The 11,474-nt window shown below is 49.3% G+C and overlaps 1 long non-coding RNA gene across 1 annotated transcript; it reads left to right on the top strand.

Annotated features, from left to right (window-relative positions):
• The first annotated feature begins 10,012 nt into the window (after window positions 1-10,012).
• On the top strand, window positions 10,013-11,125 carry LOC121819733 (uncharacterized). The gene is made up of 2 exons (XR_006060076.2): window positions 10,013-10,138; window positions 10,852-11,125. It is a non-coding gene; the product is annotated as an uncharacterized LOC121819733 (long non-coding RNA).
• Window positions 11,126-11,474: the final 349 nt, after the last annotated feature.

The raw sequence follows: 11,474 nt of genomic DNA, 5'->3' as shown, positions 1-11,474 counted from the left end.
CAATGAGAAGCATAGCAGTGGGGAAACTGTGGCGCTAAAAAGGTACGGAAAGGACGCTTGCTCACAGTCTGGAACAGGAAGGCAGCGCGCCGCCTTGTCCCCCCTCGGGTGGGATCCTGCACTAAGTGATCAGATGTGTTGCCCCTGTGTGTGTGTCCTTGAATTGATTTGGGTGTTATAGGTAAGCTTTAGCAAGTTGGAGAATTCGCAGACTCTTTGACTAATGAGGATTGACTGTCTATGTCTGCGTGTAATAATTGTGGAGCTGGAGAAGACTCTTCAGAGTCCCGTGGCCACCAAGGAGACTGAATCAGCCAGTCCTAAAGGAAACCAACCCTGAGTGTTCATTGGAAAGACTGATGCTGAAGCTAAGGCTCCAATACTTTGGCTGGTGCTGCTAAGTCGCTTCAGTCGTGTTCGATTCTGTGCGACTCCATAGACAGCAGCCCACCAGGCTCCCCCATCCCTGGGATTCTCCAGGCAAGAACACTGGAGTGGGTTGCCATTTCCTTCTTCAATGCATGAAAGTGAAAAGTGAAAGTGAAGTTGCTCAGTCGTGTCCAACTCCTAGCGACCCCATGGACTGCAGCCCACCAGACTCCGCCATCCAAGGGATTTGCCAGGCAAGAGTACTGGAGTGGGTTGCCATTTCCTTCTCCAATGCAGAAAAGTGAAAAGCGAGAGTGAAGTCGCTCAGTCATGTCCGACTCTTAGCGACCCCATGAGTTGCAGCCTACCAGGCTCCTCAGTCCATGGGATTTTCCAGGCAAGAGTACTGGAGTGGGTTGCCATTACCTTCTCCGAACACTTTGGCTACCTGATGCAAAGAGATTGGAAAAGACCCTGAGAAAGACTGAGGGTGGGAGGAGAAGGGGAGGACAGAGGATAAGATGGTTGGATGACATCATTGGCTCAATGGACATGAAGCTGAGCAAATTCCAGGAGACAGTGAAGGACAGAGAAGCTTGGCTTGCTGCAGTCCATGGTTTGCAAATAGTCGGACACACTTAGTGACTGAACAAAAACAGCAAATATAGTAAATTATATAAAATATATAATATATTGATACATAAGTATACAAATAGTTATATAAATAAATATATAAGGAAAATATTTATATATTTTTATACTTCTAAATATTTGTTTAGGTAATTATGTGTTTTATAGGAAAACCAGGGATGTTGGATATTTGCTAGTTAAAAACAATAAAGATAAATGAGCCTTGATCTATCCCAGCTTGCCCCTCTTCTTGGTCTCACCCCCTAGAATTTGACTTGATGGGACCAAGTGTCGTAGTCACAGCTATGAACTCCACTTGCACAAGACCCTCAATAAATCCCTTATGGAAGAGGAAAGTGGTGACTTCCTTGGTGGTCCAATGGGTGAGACTCTGAGCCCCAAAGCAGGTGGCCCAGGTTTGAGCTCTGGTCAGTGAACTAGATCCCATAGGCTGCAACTGAACAAAAAGAAAAGATCCCGCATGCTGCATCTAAGAGCCTGGTGCGGCCTAATTAACTGCATGTGTCGGCTGCTCAGCCGTGTCTGACTCTGTGACCCTATGGACTGTAGCTCTGTCCATGGGATTCTCTAGGTAAGAATACTGGAGAGGGTAGCCACTCCCTTCGCCAGGGGATCTTCCCCACCTGGGGATCAAACCCGGGTCTCCTGCATTGCAGGCAGATTCTTTACCATCTGAATCAAACCAGAGGAAGGGGAAGGTCAGGATGGGGGCTGCCCTGCTTGGGCTCACACAATGACAGCCGCAGAGCTGGGGTTCGAGCCAAGTCCCCTGAAACCAGGTCAGCCACTGGCCTCGATGCAGTTTGATCCTTCTTGCCTCATTCCTGGGACCCTTGCAGAGTCCTTGCTAACCCCACATCCTCCTCAGAGGTGCTCTCAGAGCCTCAGTTTTCCCCTCTGTAAAATGGGACTTGTGCTAGGGATGAACTGAGGTCTGTTTGGTGGCCAGCACGTGGAGCTATACTGTGACCCGGATGCCCTAGGGTCTCCAGACATCAGGGGGCATCTCCCTCCTCAACACACATCATATGTAGTCCAGGCCCCATCTGTGTATTTCAGAAACCACCCAGAGTCATCACGGTCATTCATTCGTTCACATATTCAACAAATAATATTTATTTAACACCTGCATGAGCCAGGGCTGGCTCTGGGTGAAACAGGCAGAAAAAAACACTGACTCTCAACGGGTGGATCAGTTGGAACTCTCAAACACTGCAGCAAGAATGCAAAAAGGGTACTACCAGTTTGGAAAACAGCCTGGCAGCTTTGAAAGGTTAAACATCTTGGGGAGATGGAAACGGTCTAGAATTAGACAGAGACGATGTTGCACAACATTGAGGATGTACCGAATGCTCTGCTGAACTGTTCACTTGAAAATGGTTAATTTCATGGCATGCAAATTTTACCTCTATTTAAAAAGTGAGACACGTACTTAGAATTTGACCCGGTCATTCCACGCCTAGGTATTTACTGAAGAGAAATGAAAACACTTGTTCAGAGGAATGTTCATAGCAGCTTTATTCAGAATTGTCAAGAATGCAACAACCCAGATGCCCATCAAACAGTGAAGGGAGAAACTGTGTCGGTGGCCACCACAGAGCCCTCCTCCCCCTGCAGGAAGGAACGGACTGCAGGTGCACGTGGTGGCCTGGAGGGAGCTCAAGACTGTGATGCTGAGTGGAAAAAAACGGACAGGAAAACTCCTGATGATTTCGTTTATGCGAGATTCTAGCAAGTGCAAACTAATCCATGGTCAGAGAGAGCAGACTGCGGATGCCTGGGATGAGGGAAGGGGTGGAGATGGGAGGGACGGGATGAGGAAGGGGAGGGGAGAAAGGAGTTACCAAGAGACTCGGGAAATTTACAGGCATAAACACGCTCACCAGTTCCACTGTGTGCGTGCAGTTTTACCAAAACCCATCCAGGTGCACGCTTTGAAAGTGTTAGTTGTGTCCGACTCTATGCAGCTCCATGGACTGTACCTGCCTGGCTCCTCTGTCCATGGAATTCTCTAGGCAGGAATGCTGGAGTGGGTTGCCATTCCCTTCTCCAGGGGCTCTTCCTGACCCAAGGATCAAACCTGGGTCTCCTGCATTGAGGGCGTTTTTTGTTTGTTTGTTTTTGTGTGTGTGTTTTTTTAACTGTCTGAGCCACCAGGGAATCCTTCATACAGCCACTGTATCACAGTAAAGCTGCAACGAAGCTGAGACAAGTTGAGACCTGAGACCCCTTGCTGCAGTGTTGCCAAGCTTGCACCTGGACACACCTCTCCTCAAGCAACAAAATACAAAGAAACCGTATGAGACTAACAGATACAAAGAGACCAAAAAACCTAATTGCCACGTTTAAAGAGCCTGGATCAAAAGCAAGGGCTCCGGGCAAAAGCAGCTTACTGTGCACGCACCCTGCACACAGAACCACCTAGTTCAGTTCAGTTCAGTTCAGTCGCTCAGTCGTGTCCGACTCTTTGCGACCCCATGAATCACAGCACGCCAGGCCTCCCTGTCCATCACCAACTCCCGGAGTTCACTCAGACTCACGTCCATCGAGTCAGTGATGCCATCCAGCCATCTCATCCTCTGTTGTCTCCTTCTCCTCCTGCCCCCAATCCCTCCCAGCATCAGAGTCTTTTCCAATAAGTCAACTCTTCGCATGAGGTGGCCAAAGTACTGGAGTTTCAGCTTTAGCATCATTCCTTCCAAAGAAATCCCAGGGCTGATCTCCTTCAGAATGGACTGGTTGGATCTCCTTGCAGTCCAAGGGAGTCAAGAGTCCTCTCCAACACCACAGTTCAAAAGCATCAATTCTTCGGTGCTCAGCCTTCTTCACAGTCCAACTCTCACATCCATACATGACCACTGGAAAAATCATAGCCTTGACTTGACGGACCTCAGTCGACAAAGTAATGTCTCTGCTTTATGAATATGCTGTCTAGGTTGGTCAAAACTTTTCTTTCAAGGAGTAAGCGTCTTTTAATTTCATGGCTGCAATCACCATCTGCAGTGATTTTGGAGCCCCCCAAAATAAAGTCTGACACTGTTTCCACTGTTTCCCCATCTATTTCCCATGAAGTGATGGGACCGGATGCCATGATCTTTGTTTTCTGAATGTTGAGCTTTAAGCCACCTAAGGGGTGGGCAAACCACCTAAGCCATCCCTCCAGCCTGACCCTTGGACACATTCTCTACCCTCATCCCATGAACAGAATGAGCTTGACTCCCCCGCCCCAGGGAGCAAGTAAGCAAGGAAAGCTGGTACATGCAGCCGCTCTCTCCTGCTGCAGCAGGGGCCCCAGTAAAGCCTTGCCTGAATATTTTGTCTGGCCTCTAATCAATTTCTACTGGCTGGGGAAGGCCAAGGACACTGGTCGGTAACACCTGTCCTCCTGGAAAGTGAAGACCTGGCAGGGGAGACAGATGATTCAGCAAAGCAGCAAACAGATGAGAGGGGACTGTTTAATTCAGAGTGACAAGGGCAACTGCTCCCAGGTGACACTGGAGCACAGAACAGGAGGAAGTTAGAGGAGAGCCACGTGGCTTCCTGGGGGAAGGGTGTTCTAGGCAGATGGAATAGCCAGTGCAAAGGCCCTGAGGCTGAAAAGTCCTGGACAAGGGGGTCAGGGTGGCTGGAACAGAGTGATGGAGGAGACGAAGGTGAAGAGGCCAGAGGGGTGAGTTGGAGCAGGGATGAAGGCTGGGTGGTGCCAGGTAGTAGAGAGAACAAAATCAAGATGCATTTTGGAGGCAGAACCAACAAGACTTTCCAGTGACCCAGAGGAGAGGAGAAGAAAAAAGAAAGGATTGGGTACTTATCCCTCTTGTTCCCAAGCCTGCTCCTCTCTCCAATCCGCTTGGCCCCAGGGTGGCCTTATGCTCATGTCTGGTGAGCCAAGGCCACCTGACCCAACATCACCGATTCTCGAGGGTGACAAGCCTGAAGCATAAGCCTCCCCCCAGGGACACAGCCCCATCTGGGCCAAAATTCATGTTGACTTCATGAAAAGGAAGTTTTTACTTTGGAAAGTTTTAGCTCATCCAGACTATTATTTCAGAAAAGTTGCAATGATGTACAAAGAGTTCTGTGTCCCCTACCTCCACTCCTCAGCCTCCCCAAAGCCATCTTCTCCCATGTCTGCAGTCCATTTGTCAAAAGGGAGCAATTAGATAGCTGCAGACAGTGACTGCAGCCATGAAATTAAAGGATGCTTGCTCCTTGGAAGAAAACTATGACAAACCTGGACAGCATATTAAAAAGCAGAGACACCACTCTGCTGACAAAGGTCTGTCTAGTCAAAGCTATGGTTTTTCCAGTAGTCATGTACAGACGTGAGAATTGGACCATAAAGAAGTCTTGGACCATAAAGAATTGGACCATAAAGAGTGCCAAAGAACTGATGCTTTTGAACTGTGGTGCTGGAAAAGACTCTTGAGAGTCCCTTGGACTGCAAGGAGATCAAACCAGTCAATCCTAAAGGAAATCAACCCTGAATACACATTGGAGGGACTGATGCTGAAGCTGAAGCTCTGATACTTGGGCTACCTGATTTGAAGAGCCAACTCATTGGAAAAGACTCTGATGGTGGGAAAGATTGAAGGCTGGAAGAGAAGGGGACAACAGAGGATGAGATGGTTGGAAGGCATCACCAACTCAATGGACATGAGTTTGGGTAACATTGTTGACCAAACAACAACCTTGGAACAACTCTGTTTGCCAAACTCCAGACCTTTTTTGGATTTTCTCCAGGCCTCCCTCTGCTGTTCCAGGGGCTCATCGGGGATGATCCCTCCTTCCCACAATAGCATTTAGGCAGCACATTTTATAAAGTAGCACTTTCCCCCACTTCTTCACCATAGAGAAGAAAATGGATATATTTTGCCTTTATGAAAGAGTTGTACAGCTAGAACAGAGTTCTGGCCACCCAACCATGCTGTGTTGTGTCAGAAGAAACCAGTGCTGCCCATGTCTCTGAACCATCAAGGGGAGCCTTCCCCTGTTTTTCAGGGCCTTCACGGCTTGGGCTCAGGCAAATTAGAGCTTCTAGTTCCACCCCAGCCACATCCTGCTGGGTGACCTGGAGCGAGTCACTTCACTTCTCTGAGCCTCAGTTCCCTCTTCTGTAAAATGGGCGGATACAATGCTGGCCAGGCACGTGGCAGGCACGGGACAAACACCAGCAAGTTTGTGGGGGGTTTTTTGTTTTTTTAGAATTTTTAGAATTTTAGAATTTTTTTAGAATTTTATTTATTTATTTTTGGCTGTGCTGGTCTTTGCTGCTGCCCAGGCTTTCCTCTCGTTGCAGAGAGCAGGGGCTCCTCTCTAGTCTGGGCACGCAGGCTCCCCGTTGTGGCAGCTTCTCTTGCTGCCGAGCACAAGCTCTAGAGCACGGCTCAGTAGTTGGGGCGCAGGGGTTTAGTTACTCCTCAGCACGTGGGATCCTTCCGGACCAGGGAGCGAACCCGCATCTCCTGCATCGGCAGGCAGATTCCTTACCACTGAGCCACCAGGGAAGCCCCAAGTTTTCGTTTTATGGTTGCTCAAAGTGCTTGGCATCTTTCTGTGCAATCAAGTGCAGGCATGGTGCTCAATCAGCCAAAATAGAACATGCAAGGTTTGATTTCCCAAGCAGGACCTGCGAAATGTGGGACGCCCCTTCCCAACCCCATCTGGCTTCCCCACACGACATCTTAACCTTCCTAATGACACCGGGGGGTGGCCCCACAGCCCCAGTTTGCAGTGGAGGAAACGGGCACCCAGAGAACGAGATGTTCACCCTGCATCACCCAGCGAGCCCCACCCTGGGTACAAATGAATTATCTATTCTCTTACAGACACATCTCAGAGTGTGTGTGGTTTTTCAAATTGTGGTAAAAATTGTGGTAAAATTCATGTAACATAAAATTCACCATCTTAACTATTTTTAAATGCACAGCTCAGTGGCCCCGAGTACATTCACACCATCGTCACCACCCATCTCCAAGTGCCCTTCACCTTGCAAAAACGAAACCCTGTCCTGGTTAAATGCTCACTCCCCACTCCCCCGCCCCCAGCCCCTAGCCACCAGCATTCTGCTCTCTCTCTGTGAATCTGCTCTAGGAACGTCACCTAAGCAGAATCATGCCCGCTTGTCCTTTTGCTGCTGGCTTGTTTTACTCAGCATACTGTCTTCCAGGTTTATCCGTGTAGTGTGCGAGGTTCCTTTCCTTTAAAGGCTGAATAATATTCCGCTGTATGGATGGACCACGCTGTGCTTATTCACCCATCCTTTGCTAGACACTTGGGTGGCTTCCACCTTTCAGCTACTGTGGAAAATGCTGCTATGAACACGGGTGGACAAGGATCTCTTAGAGACCCCAATTTCAGTTCTTTGCGGGATCTACCCAGAAGTGAGGTTGCTGGATCGTAAGGTCGTTCTATTTTTAATTTTTCGAGGAACTCCTGTACTCTTTCCACGGCAGCTGCACCTTTTCACTTTCCCCCCCAACAGTGCACAAGTGTTCCAATTTCTCGACATCCTCGATAACATTTGTTATTTTCTTTGTTTTTGATAGGAGCCGCCCTCATGGGTGTGAGGTGGTATCGCTTTGTGGTTTTGATTTGCATTTCCCTGATGATTAATGATGTTGAGCGTCTTTTTATGTGCTTGCTCATTTGTATAACTTCTTTAGACTAGAACTGGGCGGGGGGGCGGGGGGGCTTTAATTCCTAGGGGCCAACCTGAAGCAAAGAGGATGGAATTGGCTCATTTCCTCCAGGCCAGGGCAGGCATCTGAAGCCGTCTGCACACCTACTGTGTCCTGGGTGTATCGGAGGCGGAAACCCAGCCTCTCTCCAGGTCTGCTCACCATTCATCATCACTCTGCGGCACAGCTTCACGTCTCCAGAGCTTTCCCTATGCCATTCCCTGTGCTGGGAATAATGCATTTACCCCAAGGCACTGAGTTCTCACAGCTGCTATGAAACAGATCCTATTCTTTTATTTGCTTTTTAATATTTATTCATCCAGCTGTGCTGAGTCTTAATTGTGGCACTTGGGATCCTCCTTTGTGGCGGTGTGCAAACTCTTCGCATGTGGGATCCAGTTCCCCAGCCAGGGGTCGAACCCAGACCCTCCACCCTGACCCTTACCACATTGGGAGCGCGATGTCCCAGTCACTGCACTACCAGGGAAGTCTCAAAACAGGTCCTCTTCTTAACCCCATTTCACAGTGGAGGAAGCTGAGACTCAGAGCCCAAGTGGCTTGCCCAAGGCCACAACAACTGGTAAGTGGCAGAGTTTGGGATTTGAATGCAATCAGCCCAGCTCTAAAGTTCACACTGACTATTTCTCTTTGAAGGGATGGGTTTTGAAATTTTCTCAGCCCTGCAGAGCTCTTCCCGGAATCCCCCGCTCTTTGTCTTTGCCTCACTCCACGGCTGTGATCTGGCCAGGGAACCCACCTCCCTCTTCCGGACCCTATACCCCCGCTGAGTGGCAGATATTCACTGCGTCCCGCTCCCCTCCCCCTGCTGAGTCATATCAACCCAACGGAACCCCGAAGTTTTTTTCACAGGTGTTGCTGATATGCCGTTATCTCCCCCACCTGCTTCCAGACACTTCCTTTCCTTGAACCCAAGGGTAGAGCTGAGTTGCTTTTTTTTTTGGCAATGAAATTCACATAACATGAAATTTACTGTTTTGAAGTAAACTCAGTGGGCTTCGCAGGTTCACAAGGTTATGCAGCCACCATCTCTAGTTCACCATCATCTCTAGTTCCAGAACATTTTCATCACCCCCAAAAGAGAGCCTGTCCCCATAAGCACTCGCTGACCATCTGCCCCTCCCCCAGCCCCTGGCACCCACTAGTGTACTTCCTGTCCTCACAGATTCACCTATTCTAGGCAATTCCTATAGATGGGATCATACACCATGTGGCCTTTTGCGTCTGGCTTCTTTCAGTCAGCATGATGTCTTCAAAGTTTATCCACATAGTAGCATGCGTCAGTGTTTGATTTCTTTTGATGGCTGAGTAACATTCTATTGTACACCTCGCCTCGTGCATGCTCAGTCATGTCCAACTCTTTAGGACCCTGTGGACTGTGGCCCACCAGGCTCCTCAGCCCATGGGTTTTCCCAGGCAAGAATACTGGAGTGGGTTGCCATGCCCTCCTCCCAACCCAGGCATTGAACCTGCATCTCTTGCATTGGCACACAAATTCTTTACGACTGTGCCACCTAGGATCAATTGCATGCATGGACTGCATTTTGTTTATCCACATCCTCTGATGGACATTTGGGTGGTTTCCACCTTTCCAAGACTCTGACTAGTGCTGCTGTGAACACGCGTGTTCAAGTGTTATTTGAACAGGTACAGGAAGCACGTGCCTGAATGCCCAGTCGCTCAGTCGTGTCTGACTCTTTGCGACCTCATGGACTGCAGCTCACCAGGCTCCTCTGTCCATGGGATTTTTCGGGCAAGAAGACTGGAGTCGGTTGCCATTTATTACTCCAGGGGATCTTCCTGACCCAGGGACTAAACCCCATCTCTTATGTCTTCTGCACCGGATGCTCTACCACTGCGCCACCTAGGAAGCCCTTTTTTTATCTGGACCCCTGTTTTCAATTCTTTGAGGTAGGACTGGAATTAATGGATCATTGGGTAATTCTAGGCTTCCCCTGATAGCTCAGTTGGTAAAGAATCTGCCTGCAATGCAGGAGACCCTGGTTCAATTCCTGGGTCGGGAAGATCCCCTGGAGAAGGGATAAGCTACCCACTCCAGTATTCTTGGGCTTCCCTTGTGGCTCAGCTGGTAATTCTACCTTTAACTTTTGGAGGACCCACCAAACTTCAGCGACTTCACCATTTTACACTCCCAGCAGCCAGGGCTCAACACTGTTTAACCCTATGACATTCACCTAGCTAGGGCCCAACTTCAAATCTTGGCTCAACCACTGTGACCACATGACTCTTTTCATTCCCATCATGCATCCTGCTTTCTCTGGTAGAAACACCCAGGTCTCCTTCCAGGAATTGCTCATCTCATCCTAGCCAGTCAGCCCATCAATCCCAGAGACCCACCCTCCCCAGGCTTGGGGTGATGGGGAGGTGGAAATTTGGGGAACCAGGGACAGCTCCTGCAGGTAGGAAAATCCCCACGGACAAGGTAAACCTGAGATTCCCCTTGGGGGGAGCTGAGAGAACAGGGCGGCCTTGGCAGCTGCCAGTGGCTTCTGAGCCATCGAGATTTTAAATCTGTTTTTGCACAGAAATAGTCGGATAGACCTTAAAACGGGAATAAAAAAGAACCTGTGTTTAGAGCCTCAAGCCGAGCGTCTAGGCAGCTGGCAGCATTTAGCCTGGCACGGACTATTGAAGGCAAGTGTGCGGTTACGGTCGTGTTCAAAAATACGGCTTCAACGCAGCAAGCTTGGGGCTGGGCTGCACGCCCTGTAATTCTCTTTCCAAATAAAAGGCAGAACTATTCCTGGCTCAGCTTGGGGACTTCTGCGGCTGCTGGGCTCCAAGGAGACTGGCCTGGAATGTCAGGCATGGCTCGGGCCTTCTATGCCTGGGAGTTTACATTTCAAGTCTGTCATTGTAAGACCTTTTTAATTAAAATGTTAGTCCCATGGGGGCCATCCAAGGATGTCTGAACCCCGAATCTTTTCAATAGGAGACCCTTGGGCTTGTGGTTAAGCATTGGGAGTGTGTGATGTTTGGCAGCTTGAGTCAATTTTGAGCTATTTGTGGAGGGGATAAAAAAAAATGAAACCAAACATCGTTTGATGTTTGCCAAATATAGCATTTCGCATTTCTATAAGCCCTGATTTTAAAAAATAACATATTTGGTCAGCCCTAAACAGGAACAACTGAAGGCAAACGGAGAAGGGGGCAGCAAAGGATGCGAGGGTTAGAGAGCAACGTCAACTCAACGGACGCGAGTCTGAGCACACTCCTGGAGACAGTGAAGGACTGGAAGCCTGGTGCGCTGCAGTCCATCGAGCTGCAAAGAGTTGGATACAACTTAGTGACTGAACAACAACAAAAAGGAACAGGCGCTAATATATGCTGCAACACGCAGGGACCTCGGAAACTGACGAGCAATAGAAGCCAGACCCAAAAGGTCACGTTGTATGTGATTCCATTTATACGAAACATCCAGAACAGGCAAGTCCATCTAGACAGGAAAGAGACTGGCAGGTGCCAGGAGTCGGGGGAGAGGAATGAGGAGTGACTGCTTGTGGGGACGGAGTTTCTCTGCCCTCAGGCGTGAGAAGCACATCAGTGGATGGCCGACAGGCCTGCCAATTCCCACTTCTGCAACATGGAGCAAACACTGCTCTCATGAGGGACACCTCAAGAGACCAGACAGAGGAAGGGACTGAGGTCATCAAGGTGGGGGAGAGGCTGGAAAGGGGCAGTGTGGACCTCCGCCCAAGACTGCACCCTACGTCCACCCTGGCACCACCAGCCCAC

The sequence above is a fragment of the Ovis aries genome, chromosome 5, assembly GCF_016772045.2.
Source record: "Ovis aries strain OAR_USU_Benz2616 breed Rambouillet chromosome 5, ARS-UI_Ramb_v3.0, whole genome shotgun sequence".
Classification (NCBI taxonomy): Eukaryota; Metazoa; Chordata; class Mammalia; order Artiodactyla; family Bovidae; genus Ovis; species Ovis aries.
The sequence above is the reverse complement of the archived record's forward strand: the minus strand, read 5'-3'. Positions and strand labels throughout refer to the sequence as shown.